At 40.5% G+C, this 16,264-nt stretch overlaps 1 protein-coding gene across 7 annotated transcripts in view; it reads left to right on the plus strand.

Moving 5' to 3' along the window:
• The first annotated feature begins 3,086 nt into the window (after positions 1 to 3,086).
• barhl2 (BarH-like homeobox 2) overlaps positions 3,087 to 16,264 on the plus strand; it is a 68,376-nt gene continuing 55,198 nt past the window's right edge. For 3 of the 7 annotated variants that reach the window (XM_074636494.1, XM_074636489.1, XM_074636490.1), the window contains exons 1-3: positions 3,087 to 3,369; positions 9,709 to 9,892; positions 14,051 to 14,122. The gene's annotated coding sequence lies outside the window, so the exon portion shown is untranslated. The remainder of the gene's footprint in view (positions 3,370 to 9,708; positions 9,893 to 14,050; positions 14,123 to 16,264) is intronic. The other 4 variants (XM_074636491.1, XM_074636493.1, XM_074636487.1 and 1 more) reach the window with 3 other exon arrangements.

A 16,264-nucleotide genomic window follows, 5' to 3' on the forward strand; every position in this document is an offset into this window, starting at 1 on the left:
TACAGGTATATACAGTATGTGTGTATATAGATATGTGTGTGTGTATATATATATATATATATATATAATATGTATGTATATATATGTATATATATATATATGTGTGTTTGTGTATATGTATTTATATGTATATATATGTATTTATATATGTGTATATATATATATATACACACAAATATATATATGCATACATATAAATACACATATATATACATACATATAAATACATATGACATATATATACATATGACATATATATATATATATATAAATATAAATATATATTCATTCAGCTGAGGCACCTCCATCACTTCTCCCTACCAAACACAAACAGGCTGAGCATCAATGTGTCATTTACAGTAAGGAGATGAATGCAGCCAACAATATGGCCATGTCTTCATGTCGTCATGTCTTGACGTGCTCGGTAGCGATGCCGCACCTTCGGCAACATCATTATTTCCTATTAATTACTCTCCAAGTGAATGCCTTTAGAAGCGGAGCTGCAGTAGGTGTGACGGGGGAACCGGTCAGAGAGCAGCTGCCCTGCATCCCGCCGGGCTCACCATGACCTCCTTTCTCTTTTCTCTTTTTTACATCACTAAACTGGAGGCTTGACAAGCCGAGCACAGAGGCTTTTGATTCGGATGAGGGGAGAAATGTAGAATATGAGCCAGAAATGACGAGTCAGGCTATATAGCCAAAGAATAAAAAACTGACGAGAAGATGAAGAAAAAAATCCAGATCTGACGTGTCTGTAGTGATCCATCACTTCCGTCCACACTGATTCAGTCACATTGTGTCCATCTTTGTCCCTCTGTTACACACACAAAATGACCATGTGCTTTAAATCCCGTATCATTCACACAAAACATGGATATTTCCGGTTGTGATCGTATCACAGTAATCACTTAGAGGGGTGTGAAACGGCTCTATGGGATTAAAAGCTGTTTACCAACCACTGGGCCCATGAGCTTTACTACAGCAGCCTGCATGTGCAGTTCCACCGTCAGCCGGTAGGGGGCGCTGCTCATTTCGTTCTGAGAACCACAAGGAGAAACAACACAAAGTGGTAACACTGAAATTGACAACAAACAATAAAATAATAATGAAATAAATGGTACAAAAAAATGAAATAATTAATACAATAATAATAACAACAACAACAAATAATAATAGTAATAATAATAATAATAATAATAATAAAAATGATAACTAAATATATATATAATTTTTTGACAAAAGGATACAGCATAATCAACGCAAAATGCATTTTTCTTTTTTGCTCTTTTGCACCTTTTTCAAGCTGTCTGAGCCATTTCTGTTCTGTTTATTATGATTTTTTTTTTTTTTAAACAATATTCCTGGAATGATCTCTCACTTCACAGACCCACTGCAGCCCGGATGGATCCCTCCTTCTTCTTTTTACAGGCTGAAGGACAGTGAGCTCCACCACGCATTGATGCAGCAATCAAGCTCACTTTCAGACCTCCTTTAAGGCCCTTTTTTTTTGCAGGCTATTCCTCTCTTCTCCGTTTTCATCCATCAGCTGCATGTGGCTATACTGAAAGCTCCCATCCCTTGCACAGCCTTGTGCTCTCAGGACTTGCCAGTCTGCAGAGAGCTGCACACATTGTCTCAACATCATCACATCAGTAATCAAACAGATCCCAGAACAAAAAAAAAAAATTCTTCTTTTACCTCTGTCGCATTTTGAGGTAGAAATTTAATTACAACCGCGGGTGTATACGCAGGTATTGAGAAGGAAAAAAAAATAGCAGGCGACAAATGAATATACAGAGCAAATGACAAAAGATGAGTGGGAATAACTGACAGATGAAAAGACGGAGGATGTGCAGCTAACAGGCAAAACGCGCCGCTACAAAGACGCGCACACCTTTGAGAGCCAGAGTTTGTTTTATTGCACTTCTCCCGGGTTGCATCTCCTGTCGATTTGCAGAGAAAGAAGGGGGGATAAGTGAACATGCCCTGTTTAAGAAACAAACATGCAGATTAGATGGGATCCTGACAACACACAGGCACACTTCACGTCCCCACAGCTCACATCTCAACAATGAAAAAAAAAAAAAAAAAAGAGGGTTGAAAAATCCACTCAGAGCTCAGTTGACAACACTTACCGTCATTCTGCAAAAAAAAGTATAAATGCAAATAATGAGGTGGCATCTGGAAATAAATAGTGGAAGTTAAGACAAACTGATATCAACTCTGATCCGCTTAAGACCCCAATGGGGTGGCACTAAGGATCTTTATTTAGGCTATAGACGTTTCAAGGGTATATAGACACAAATAGGCTATAAAATAATAACAAATAGTGTGATAAACATTGACGGATTTGGTACACACGTGTTATATTATTCTTTATTTCTAAAATAGAAATTAAACCCCCCAAAGTCTGCCTTCATACACAGTGACGCACGGTGGATTTGGGCGTCGCCAGCAGGAAGCCTTTCTAAAGAAGAAAGCTCTTACAAGGCATGTGTAACATTTACTTGTCACCTGTTATGTGGTACCAGGCTACATGTCAGCAGCAGCAGCACTCACAGCCTCCACTCACTCATCCACCTTCCACCACCATGCTGCTGCTGCTGCTCCACTGTGGACTGCGACTACAACATGCAGGCCTACAGAACACGCCCAGGCTCACCTTATATATATTATTATAGCTGACACACCTCCATCCATACTGCAGCTGGAGCGACTACACTCAGGCCCGGAGCAATGAACCTCAGAAGCCTGCATGAATGAAGATATAATATATTTTTAAAGATTCAGTGTTGTTCTAAAAGCATATAGGCTATACCTGAATATCATTATTGCGGAAATGTGATTTTTGTTGTTGTTGTGTTAATCAATTTTATAAATATTCTACGTATATGGAACCAGATGCTAAAATAAATAAATAAATAATATTTACAAGCTGCCAAATTTTTTACATTTGATTTCTGTTATTATATATGGTCATAATATAACATCTATTTTTTCCGGCTTAATGTAGAAATTCAGTCCTTTTCAGTCTACTGATTTAAGGAAGTCACGTGACGCTTAATTCGATCGTGACGTCATGTAAACCCAAGAAGTAGCCTGACAGGTAGCAGGTTTTGGGGTGTCACACAAAAAGGTGTAAAATACAAGTTTAAACCGGTTTCAGACGGTGTATTGAGGCCGTGCTAATTGATTATAACTACTCCGAGAATACCGCGATAGTTTACAAAGTTAGTGGCGGGAAGTTATGAGAAAGCTGCTTGCAAATAATGGAAAATTAATGCACTGTCTGCGCAGGTTTTTTGCTGGATTTATTCATGTGGATGTTGATGGCAGCTTCAGACTCGATGAAGGCATCTTCAGCAGAAGGTAAAGCAACTTAACAGCCTTCCCACATAACACACTGTAACCTAAACTGTGATATAGAACACTTCCTTACTGTTCAGTACTCGCCATGGCTTGTTAACTCTGAATTATCAAGTGCCACATCTTCCTACATAGTCTTATGTTCGGGTTCAGTGGTTGCCAACCTATAGGGGTTTACACTTTTTTTGTGTATTTTATGTGATTTTTTAGGCCTAAACATACTCACTCAAATCAATCTGAGAGGCCAAAAACACTCTTTTTACCTTCACTGTGCAGAATGCGGTTATGTGCATATGAGTTTGACACTAGAAGGCTGTTTTCACATTCATCTGCTAAAGGGGGACAGTTTCTCTGTGCTCACCTTAAAGGTGCAGTGTGTAGGATTTGGCGGCCTCTATTGGTGTGGTTGCAGATTGCAACCAACTGAAACTTCTCCTGTGTGCCAAGCGTGTAGGAGAACTACAGTGGCTGACGTGAAAATATTAATTTCCCTATCTAGAGCCAGTGTTTGGTTTGGTCGGTGTCTCGGCTACTGTAGAAAAATGGCGGCCTCTGTATAAGCGGCTCATTCTAAGCTAACGAAAACACAACAAGTCTCATTTTCAGTTGGTTATACACTAAAGAAAACATACGTATTAATATTATATTCCATTTCTGCCAATAGATCCCCGTATTTGTTACACAATGGTCCTTTAAATCTCAGTTTATGTATGTGCAGTAGGTTTTTATGACATCACAACCAGTTTGAGCCAATCGTTGCCCAATATGCTACTTAAAGTGTGATGTGGAAACTTGATGCCTCCAGTGCACACATACTGTACACTGGGAAACCTTGTATCAAGCAGTTAAACTTTTGAAATGAAAAATATTTTAATATTTACAGATTCTGGATTTTCCACTGAGGCAGAAAGAGTAGATGTTTTTAAAAAAAATGTTAACTAATTAATTGAACTTTTTTTGTGGATAAACAATATCAGACACACATTATTAGTTGAAGTGTTTTTTAAAACGTGTCTGGAGAGGATCATTAGCAGAGTGAGCTATAACACTTTAGAGAATAACAAGCACAAAATTGTTGATTTTCTGAAATAACTGTGAGCTTCTCTAAATTAAGAATTATTTTTCTTGCGTCCCAGTAAATCACTAATGAAGCTCCTTGAACATTCAGAACGATCTCTTCCTAACCTTTGGACCCGTGTCAAGTCATCTTTATACTACTCTTTAAACGCTCTTCATTTTTTTGCCCAATTTCCCACTCTGTGAACTGTAAGAGTACGTAGTGGCAGCATGCGTCCCCCCCCCCCCCCGCCCCACCCCAGCAGGCCTGAACAGTACGTGCTGCTGGGCATCAAATCTCCCCGGCAGTCTCATTATTCCATTCTCCTCCACTATCCAAGGTTGATCTAATCACCAGATCAACAAGCGGGATGTGTGAGAGAACAAATAATGGAGACAAAATGAACAAATGATTAGTATGCTGCGAAAAGTACAATACGTTTCTTATTTAGCATTTAGATAACTATCCGTCCTGAGGAGCAGGCTTCAAAGTTGAACTCAGTTTAGGCGAGGGGGATTAATTCTCTCTGCTGCATGCTTCATTGAATCTCTCATTACCAAACTTTGTCTGTATTGATGTTAGATTTGATTGAAGATTAGAGCATTTAGCAAATCTTGCTTTTCCGCGTGTATCGGGCTTTTTTCAAGCGCGGCGCACCGCTCGCTGGTCAATACCCTCACTTTTATCCAGTGTCTGCTTCATTTAAACTTAATCAACTCCATCAATGAACTGGAACAGCGAAACGTCCCCTGGAACAATAGCTTTTGTTGGATAATGCTTTGGTCTTATTCCCAACCGGGCGGCGATAAACCTAAAATTACACTATGATGAACTATTTCAATCAATATGATAATGGAAATTGGCTTTGGTGACTCTTTGCAGGGCTTAAGGAGGCAGGCTAAAGCCTATGTGACATTAATACATCTCCATGCTCTCTCCCTGCTGTTGCAACCCCCTACCTCACTTTATTGTCCCATCTTTTCACTGACATTGACTGCACCATATTGCAAAGCGCCTGGTAGTTTAATGATCTATCTGCACCGGGGAATGCTTGTGCCGAAATGGATGCACAAGCCGACGGCCTCATGCATTGTTTTCCAACTAAATTATAGGCTCTATACTTTGTTTCCTGTAGTGGCTCAGCGGGGTGTAGATCAATCATTGATGGCATCGCTGTAAAGCAGCCACAACATGACTTTTGCTGCTCATTTGGACATTTTGTCCTTGTGTGGGATCCGGCGCCTGTTATAGGCTACAGTTCATCATATTTATACTGCTACCAAAAGACCAATTTCCCGAGCCATAGCAAGGAAAACGCATGCTCCCCATCTGTTGCATACTAATAAATATGCCACCTTCAGGGACAATCCTGGAGTGATCATGATGATCAACTGCCAAGTGATATGACTTACCATAAACCTGTTTATTTGAAAAAGTTTCCCCTCAGCCAATAATTGTCAAATTTATTTCAGCATCTATTATCATTTTCTGAAGTGATTTATAAATCCGGCGGCGGAGTTGTTTTCCTCCGCACCTTTTCAGAGACATTTCATTATCATTTCTGAAGCCAGTGTGTTAGCACACGGTACGAGATGAATGCCTTTGTGTTGTTTCACACAGAACTGAGCAGTTATCACTGGAGCTGAAAGTCCCAGCTGTCCTTTAGCAGGGAGTCACTGATCAGCTCAATCTCATGTGAATGATGAGCACTGATGGAGTTGCTGGTTCTGTTTTTTTACAATCACAGGCATCTATTTGTATTTAAACCAGCAGCATTTAAAGAGAGAATCCAAGCATAAATTTCCATTTCTAAAATACTGGCCAGGGCCCCTTTTATTTATTTACCTGAACTGCTGAGAGAACTTGGACATGTCAGTCCCAGTTTTCCTCATAAAATATGTTATACAGAGAATTTTGAAAATCCAAACTCACCAAATGGTAGGAAATCCTTTTTAAATAACAAACAAAACATGATTTATTCTGACAGAGAAAGCCTCCTTTTTTACAAAGTATATTAAAGTCCATTAAACACATTTAAATATGACAGGACTGTTTCCTCACTCACCAGCTGGAGAGCTGTCGAGCCACATTGTGCTCCGTGCTGCCGCTGGTAATGTTGACATAACATTAAAGCACCACACTGATATTTTTGCATGTTTTAGCCCATTTGCTACAAATCCTGTACATCTGTGCTGGCCATTTTCAGTTTGTGGTGGTGTTTAGGATTGCTTCATATTTTTTTGTACCTTTTTTGGAAGTCCTCTTCCCATTCATTTCTGTAAGGGATAAACTTGAAACCTGCTTGAAATTACGCATTACCTCACAATTGGGTTTTTGTCCTAAAGTTATGATGATGATGATAGATACTGGACTTTGAGTTTGATGAGAAAAACGTTATTTGAGAATAAAAAAAATTAATCGTATGGTGATATATTGGCTGATACTAATTTTCAACTGGCTAACTAATTTGTAACAGTGTGTAACATTTTTGGGGATCTATTAGCATGAATGGAATACAATATTAATTACGATGTTTTAATTAGTGTATCACCTAAAACTAAGAATCATGTTTTCGTTAGCTTAGAATGAGCCCTTCATATCTACATAGGGAGCGGGTCCTCTTCACGGAGTCCACCATGTTTCCACACTAGAACAAACGAACCAAACACTGGCTCTAGAGAGAGCCTTTAACGTTTTTACTTTAGATGAAGGCCACCGTAGTTCTCCGACACGCATGTGAAACTGTGGTGACGTGAGCCTTAGAGTGCAAAACTGTGGTACGGCCAGCCGCCGGCTGACTTCCGTTGCTCCTAAAGTAGTGTTATTATGGTAAGGATGGCCTCTGAGCGAGGCGAACAGCGTTACTGCGGTTTTGCACTCAGTAGCTCACGCTACCACAGTCTTGGAAAGGGAAGAGTGGGCAGTGGGGCATTCAGTTGGTTGCAATCTGCAACCACACCACTACTACTGCGGCCAAATCCTATACACTGCCCTTTAACTGTCTATTAAAGAATGTTGACCAAGATATGTACTGAGCGAGACATTTAATAGTTGCAAAATAAACCTCTCAGTGCTTTCTGGTGTCCAAACTGTTGTATATTATTGCGACACTACTCAAACATATCTTTGGCATTTCTGTACTGCAATTTCTCTTTATTTATCCCCAGACATATACACAATACCAGTGTGATTACCTAAAGTGGGCCAATAATGTCTCCCATGCCAATACATTGGGGTCTGATACCAGTACAATATATCGCCCTCTGAAAAAAAACTCTTGATGACAACATATGCTGAAAATATACAACCTGGTATCACGCCAAAGCGTGTAATAGACTCACCTGTCCCCAAGAGGACAGCATGTCAGTGTCATGTTTTGCCTCGCTGAGGCGTAAATATTATACGCGTGTATGAAGGTGCAGTACCAGCAGGGGGCAACAATACCTTGCACATCATCGTGTCATTCACACACCTTTTCGTGCGATCGGGCTGTATGGCGACATTACAGAAAAATATCTTTTGCATTTCTGTACTGTAATTTCTTGATACTTATCGGCACACATACGCCCGACACCGATATAGCTGTCATGTTTTGAGCTAAAACAGGCCAATAATGTAGAAACCTTTTGATGAGAAAATATGCTGAAAATATCAATGTATCATATCAACTTTGTAAGGTGATAATGTCAATGTTGTGTTTACAGCTTGTTCCACTATGTCCAAGTAGCCAAAAATCACGTAATGCAGGTTTAATCATATTTTAAATTGACCTTTAATCTTGCAATATATCTTCATACAACAGTATGTATGATATCTTGCAAAAAGTCATTCCTAAGTTTTTGTGCATTTTCCTACAAATGTCTAGCAACACATCTTTTCAAAATAAATTTTCCGTCTTCACAGGAAACAACTTGGCTAGGTTTAGGCAACAAAACTATTTAGCTAGTTTTAGAAAAAGATCGTGATTTGTGTTAAAATAACTACGGAAGTAGCGTAATTTAAGTACGGAAGTTACGTGACAAATAAATCAACGTTGACTTCTGGTTTTACATGGGACACAAACACTGGTCTCCTGGGCGAAAGTCATGTGAATAATTCCTGGTTCATGATTACGTGGATTACATGCAAATTAATTTCGTGGGATATGTACAAATTAGAGTGCATTGCTTTTCGTAGGTATAGCTACGAACGGTGTATGAGAACAGCCTGAATCTTGATGTGTAGAAGAGTACTATTATACTGAATGTCTAGTGTGAGTTGAAATTTGTGCAGTAGTGCTACAGCGTGTCAGAAGATGTGCTACTGACACGTCGTGTCATTTCCACCAATCAGAACAGCAGCTGATTAGTTCTTTCTGGCCTATTGGTGCTGATTGGTGACATAAGATACTGTGGAGTTTGGTTAAAATGAAAATAGGGCTGCTACTAATGATTAGTTCAAACATTTTTTATTATTAATCCATCGATTATTACTCCTTTGATTCATTTGATCTACAAAATTGAAAAAAACTGTAAAAAAAAATGGCCAATCTAAGGTGCAAGAGCCCAATTTGACACCTTCATATTGCATTTGAAGGTATTCCATTTCCATTCAAAGGTATTCAGTTTGATATTAAGCAGTAAATTCTCACATCGTAGAAGCTGTAGAGAATGTTGATGAATGACTTGATTTGTTGATGAATTGTCCATGGACATCATGTGCTCAGGTTGGAGTCTTTATCCTTCTTTAGAATCGTAAATGTGAAGCCTTTAACTATTTATCCACAGTCTAATTAGCGTTAGTTTAGCTGGAGGACAGTTCCTGACAGAGATGGATACTCCCTGCCTCTCTAACCTCTCGCCTTCCTGCGGCAGCCAGTGTCAATTAGCCCGTCCTGCATCTTAACTGACTGAAGCTGCTTCCATGTCACCGTAATCCCGCTAACATGAAACGCCAGATGTGTCGTTTGACACTTTTGAATATGTTGTTTGCCTTTGTTTCCATGTTTTACTCCCAGTGCTGGGGATGATTTGAGAGGACAGACGTGCACAACAGATACAGCACCTTGAACATCAAAGGCCCGTGCCGCAGTATTAGTAATGTAACTGTGTGTGTGTGTCGGTGTTTCTGCTGTAACTCTGCACACGCTCACACACTCAGACACACACACACACACACATATAGCTGCTGTGAGTTTGCGTGCACGTCGGCGTGCCTGCCATACGAAAAGCATCCGAGACAGCCCAGAATATAAAAATTTACAGGCCTTTTTCCTGCTTTGTCTGTCTTCTTTCCCATTCTCTTAGGTGAACGGGGCCTGAGTGATCGAGCCAGAACCTTTCATCTCACCCAGTGAGTGTAAATAGCTGTCATGTTTGATTGACGGTCTGACGTGCACATGTGTGATGCCCTGGAAGAGGGGAAGAGATTCAATGAGAGCGCCCTACATGATGGCTCTCCTGTCTCCAAAACCAAAGATGGAATGAATGAGTAATTACACAACTGTGTTCTACATTTCCTCAGATGAGACTTCTCAGAGTTTATGCAGGGAAATTTGCATAAATTCCATAACAGCTCATACTGTACACGATTGGATCCACATTATTGGCTTTACATCTTATCATTGTAATACAAATCTTAGCAATCATTTCAAGACAGTATGTGGAGCACTTAAGCTTAGCTCATAATTGCTAACTATGACAGGGCTAGACAGTAACAGTTGCCAGGTTGCCATAGGCAACCAATTGTTGACTTTTGACCACTTTTTAACATATAAAAAAAATGCAAAATGTGCACCCTGAAATATATAAATTTTTAATTTTTGTTGCATTAGTGATAGTTAAATATTGCTGTTACAGTCAGAACCAGTACCAGATAACGCTGCATGTGCGTGGGTGCGTTTACTTGCGTGCGCACATACGTCTTTTTTACAGACGATACCGAAGCAAATTCATTTGTTTGACTGTGGGGTGAAAAGTATGACTGACCTGCCAACATCCCAAACAAATGTGCAAATTGATCCAACTGACAAAGAACCAGATGACCCTGAACGAAAAACAAAAAGGAAATATATGAAGTCTTTGGAGACGAAATACCTCGGCATCTTTGAGCTGGACGGAAAATTATACTGTAGTTTGTGTTTTGATAAAACACAAACTACAAAGAGTTTTGTTCGGTTACTGTAAAAAAAGCTTTTATTCTTTTATGTCACATTTTCATTATTAGCATTTTTATTGCCTCCATACGGCCCTCGACATGGTAACGGCTGAGCTGTCGGCTCGCAGCTAACGGTTCTAACAGCGCTAACGGTGCAAACAACAGCAACACTGCTGACAGAGCTAACAGTGTTTACCTACACATGCTAACATGCTAAACTAAGATGACGAACATGGTAAACATTGCCTGCTACACATTAGCATGTTAACTTTGTCACTGTGAGAATGTTCACATGCTGACATTGAGCTCAGTACAGTACCATACAGAAAGTGAGGCCTCCCTCACAGAGCTGCTAGCATGGCTCTAGAGTCTAGACTCTTTGTTTATATGTAGTCCCCCAATTTAAAAAGAACAGAGAGTTATTGCACAACTTAACACAAACTTAAATTAATTAATCATATTTGATATTTGGTTACAAAGTCCTTAGAGGGTACACATAGAGCAGCAGACCCGGTGATGCTCTGCCAGACCTGCACTGTATAGCCACTTCAGCAGTGAAACACATAGCCAGCCAAAACAATTTCCACTCTTAGGTCCTAAAAACTAATTTTTGATGCCTTGCCTGTATGATGAACATCACTGTCCTGCTGCATTGTTCTAAAACCGGGAGTCCGGCTCACCGAGTATCGACATGAACACCTTCAAACACACTCTATAGTCATTGTTTCGTGTGCTGGAGTGCGATACCAACACAACAACGTGACACTGTATGGACAGAACTCTGTATCTTTTTTGATTTTAAAGACTTAATATGTTGTTTTAGTATGCATTATGCAGTGAGCATTGTGATGTTTGTGTGGCTTGACACATATTTCTTTGTTTGGCCTCAGAATGATAATACTGATGGGCTTTTGCTTTGATTTAATACACACAAAAAAGCACATCACTCTCATCTGCACTCCAATGGGCTGGACCTGGCGAGAAGGAAACAGTTTAACTAAAGAGAATATATGCATCAAATGAAAAGCAGATGAAAAAATATGCAATTATGTTCCTGATTGGGTTAAGTATTTCTCCGCCAGCGCATGCCAGCTACCACTAGAACCTGTCCCAAATGGGCGGCTTCCAGGCCTGGGCGAGGCCCCAGAAAAACGTCACATCAGAACGGTGCCATCTCCCGCTACATCTCCGTTTCCTCAGATCCACGGCCAGTCCGTCCCCCTCTTTCCCCTCTCCTCTTTGCTACGTTCAGCCCCTCTCTGCGTCCCAGATAATGGAGCTCAGCTTCTGTCTGCCAAAGGGTCCGTGGCTGCCCGGGAGTAATGACCTGAGGGGGTACTTTGTGACAACTAGGGTATAATAATGCCTCCAGCCACGGACAAAGCAGACCCTTGGGGTCAATTTTTAAATACTTTTATGTTTTTCACCGAGGGTAAGAGTCATTTGTTTTTATTGCAGGCCATATACTACATATACACCGCAGAAACAACACATTTATTCCTAACAACGGGGGATATAAAGTGTGGTTAATATTGTTTATTTCAACAAAATGTTTTGATAGAACCACGCTAGTGCTGACCTATCGCTTTTGATGAAACATCCTCCACTTTTCGACAGAATTTATCCGGCAAATGTCTGTAGGCCGTAGTCCCTCGGATCAAAATAGTGTTATTGAGGCACGCAGGGGAGTGTGGAATCACCTGCGAATGAAAGGCTTCTCCTAATAGGTTAATTGTAACAAAAGCACAGGGTCTTGCCCCATTGAACAGAAGAGGATTGTGGAACACAGGCCTGTGGAAATGATGTCAAGCAATGTGCTGCCTGCTCTCCCCTGCAGGGCCAGAGTTTGTCTGTCAGCAGTTAAATGCTTACCTCCCACCCCTCCCCTAACACTCAACAATCAATTTACCTCCTCGGGGTCTATGAACCCAAAGATTTGACCTTCCAGACTCAAGCTTTGTTTCCCCCCATATCTCTCACACCTCAAAGAGTACTTATTAGAACACAGACGGAAGGTATTTTGAAGGGATGCGCTGATACCGATACTGGATCAGATATCACACAGGTATCTGTATCGGGACTGAAAAAGTTGGATCGGTGCATCCCTCGTATTTTGAAGTCGCTTTTTATATACATAGAGCAGCTATAGTCAAATGTCTCTGTGGCCAAAACCACAGGAATTAATTTGATGAAACTACAATTTCCAAACAAAATCAGTTTTGTCAAGAAACAATAGAGTGGTGCAGGAATGAATACTAAAACCTAGAAATGAGTTAGCATTTTAGCACTTCCGATTCCCTCATCTGGAAGTCAATGGGTTTTTGTTGAATGGGTATTTAGTTAGTTGCCTGAAATAAGGTCTGTGGTTGACACAAACTTAAGAGTTTTTAACGTTTTGCTCTACGACATAAAGTACATCAATATATACCTCACTTGTGAATTTTGAAGCCTTCAAGTGTCTTCAAAAAGGCGGTTGCTAACAAGTGGCTAAATGAGACTACTAAATGCCATCACGCCGAACACTAGTCCGCCTTTAGCTTAGTGGTGGTGAAGTCACAAGACCACGATGTAGTTTGTTTATAGCCTAAAGCCATCTACACACGATCAGTGGTAAAATCGCTTTGTGCTCGCTGTGCCATTGTTTTCCTATGGTGAGCAAGGTGCTGCCCAACTTGGCGGAAGCACTACCCTTGGCATGGCGCACTGCTCGAAATTGCCACAGAGTGCTGCACAAAATTATTTCAACTTTGACCTTAAATGCCGCTGACTGTTCAAAGCGCAACCAATGAGAACAGCTGCAACTGTTGTTGTTGCCTATAATGGTGCTCCTTGAGCTCTTTTTGGGGACATATTTTACCTGCTGCCTCAGGAAGTCTCTGCGCCCCACCTCGCGCTGAGTGAAGAGCAAATTTCTTATCACGTGAAGGCAGCCTAACGTTAGCTTTTTACTTCTGCCGATTGCATTTACGCTCTAAAAATCATAACGTGGTGTTCATATAATCCATCTATGTGCAATAATCCAAAACCCAGTGGAGAAATCCAATTGGCCCTTTGTCGAGGGAACCAGTGCGATGCTAACTTTCGGGTTGGCCTAGAAATATACGTCATCCCTGCAGCATTCAATACATACAGTGTCACAGCTGTGTGCTGCGTTGATTTTTTTAAGTGCCCAATATACAACCCTCATGTCTGTATGGGAAATACAAAAAAAAAAAAATTACAGTTTTTGTACAGATAAAACAAACAAGATATAATGTGTCAATTAGTGAGCATCAGAGCTGCTGTTAGACAGAGCCAGGCTAGCTGTTTCCCCCTGTTTCCAGTCTAAACTAAGCTATGCTAACCATCTCCTGGCTGTAGCTTCATATTTAGTGTACAGAGATGAGTGGTATCAATCTTGTCATCTAACTCTCGGCAAGAAAGTGAAAATATCAAACTATTTCTGGAATGTAAAAGTAGCAAATCACAGCTAACACACTTTTGTTTTGGCAGGCGGTGCTAGACAGAGGCATCTATTCATGAAAGATGTCACTACTGAGTCCTACGCCATAGCCTGCTAACCAGGTATGTGTACAATGAATATACTGTATATATATTATAGAAAAGCAAAGCCAGTTCCTGATGACAGACTGCTGTGTTAGAAGTATTGATTTTGTAATCATACACAAATGAATCTCTCTCACTGACAAAAAAATATGTGAAAACAGAACAGCAGTTTTTCGTACCTGTATATTTTTTACTGTTGATTTACTTTTCTGTGGATGAGTACACAGCCCGGGGATGTCTCTGTATCAATCAAAGACTTCAAATCCCAAGATTTATTCAGTCCCCCTCCCATTTGTACAGTAACCAATGGTGAGAGCGCACACCCAGCAAGGTGCTAGCTAATTGGGCATACTGGGAATAAAAAAAAAAAAAGAGGCAAAGCAGCACCATTTTCTCTTATGTGATATTTATTGAAACTGTTGATGGTTCAGCACAAGAGCTTTGTAGTGAAGCATCATCTGTTTTAAGAGATTATCTTTATGGTGTTTTTTTATTTATAGCAGAGAGGGTTACACAGGAAATAGTGCAAAAGAGGGGGGAATGGTGATCACAGGACCATTAATACAGAACCAAATTACTTCACTCTATTTACTAATCCCAGATAATGAGTTGGGATAAATTTCACTTTTTATATCTCATCAACTTTTGAAGGGATTGAGACAGACATTATAGTCCCCAGAAGATAAATCATAATGATCTTGGTGATCTGCTGACTCTTCCTCTAGCGGCACCGGTAGGTCAAATCTTCCAGTTATCCGTTAAATCTTTGTACATTCATTGTTCCAAGAGGATACGTCCATTATGATCAGTGGGCAACCTCTGAGTCTGAAAAGTGAAGTCAATGTGGAAGTGCCTTAAGCCTGCATTCTTCCTCATAGCCAGCAGGGGGCTTCAAAACGGCAGTCCACAAACCAATGGGTGACTACATCCACTTTTTATATGTAGTTTATGATAATGACTCTGGTAATCTTTCTTATTTTTAGTGGAATGTCTCAACAACTATCGGTTGGATTGGGATGAAACAATAAAACCCCTATAGTCATATAATATTCGCAGTCGAGTATTTCGCATTTTGCGTTGTTTATTCGCCACGCCCCCCCCCCCCCGTGTGAAAAAGCTTTTAGTCTTGTTTTGTCATTAAATTTAATCATGACTTTCAAAAAGAGGAATTCAAAATGGCTAAAAGAAATATGCCAATAGCTGCTGTGACATCATGTGGAAACAATGGATAGTAAAGTTTCTTTACATTGCATCATCATTTCGGTGCTAGATATGCCTACATGTCTCATATTTTCTCAGTTACACTTTCTCCGCTCCTGTAATTGACATGTTGGCATTAGCTTTTGTCTGACTCGTAGAGGAATGATAAGTACAAGTGGATGTGTAATAGCACAGGGTTTCAGTCCAAAACAGAAGCTTTTGACATCGTTCTTTGGCATTTGTGTCGGGGCTCGGCTTGTTTTCCACCGCTGCGTGAACCATTAAGAGAGCACCATATAGTTTGTGTTGGTGGAGTTTTGATTTGCTGAGGGGAAGACAGAGTGGTCGAGGATGTATACACGTGGGGGCAGAGCTGCAGTAACAGAACTCAGCTGGAGTAGGTTACTTGAGGGAATGCTTCAGGAGCGGGAACGGAGCCAAAAGAGCGAAGGAAACATACTTCACTTTATTGATTTTGTCGATCGTCTTAAATGAGGGGCACTCCAGGCCAAAGGCTCACCTCTGCATTTTCTCTGTGTGTGCCTGAGCTGCTCGGCGGACAACAAGCAGTAGTTACAGGAACTGGGAGAGAGGAATTATGCACAGAATGTGTGTGGGGAAAGGTGTGTGTGTGTGTTTGTGTGAGAGCCTGTTTTAGTGAAGTTCTTACTAAAGTTTATGATTTCACAAAGTGTCGGCTATCAACCTTTTGCCGGCTGTCTGCGAGGTGCGCTGCCTCTAGTGTCCGCGGCGTAAATAAGCCCATTGTTCGGATCACATGCATCATCTTGAAGTCCAGAAATGAGCCAGCGTGTCCATGAAGCTCACACCGCCCCCACTGCGGATCGTGACCTTTTGCTTTACACCAGAGATGCACTCTACTATTGTGACTTATTCATCAACTGTGACTTGGTTATGAATGGCTTCTCAAGGCAAATATTGATTAAGTCAAGCGTAACA

Source organism: Sebastes fasciatus, chromosome 5 (assembly GCF_043250625.1).
Source record: "Sebastes fasciatus isolate fSebFas1 chromosome 5, fSebFas1.pri, whole genome shotgun sequence".
NCBI lineage: Eukaryota > Metazoa > Chordata > Actinopteri > Perciformes > Sebastidae > Sebastes > Sebastes fasciatus.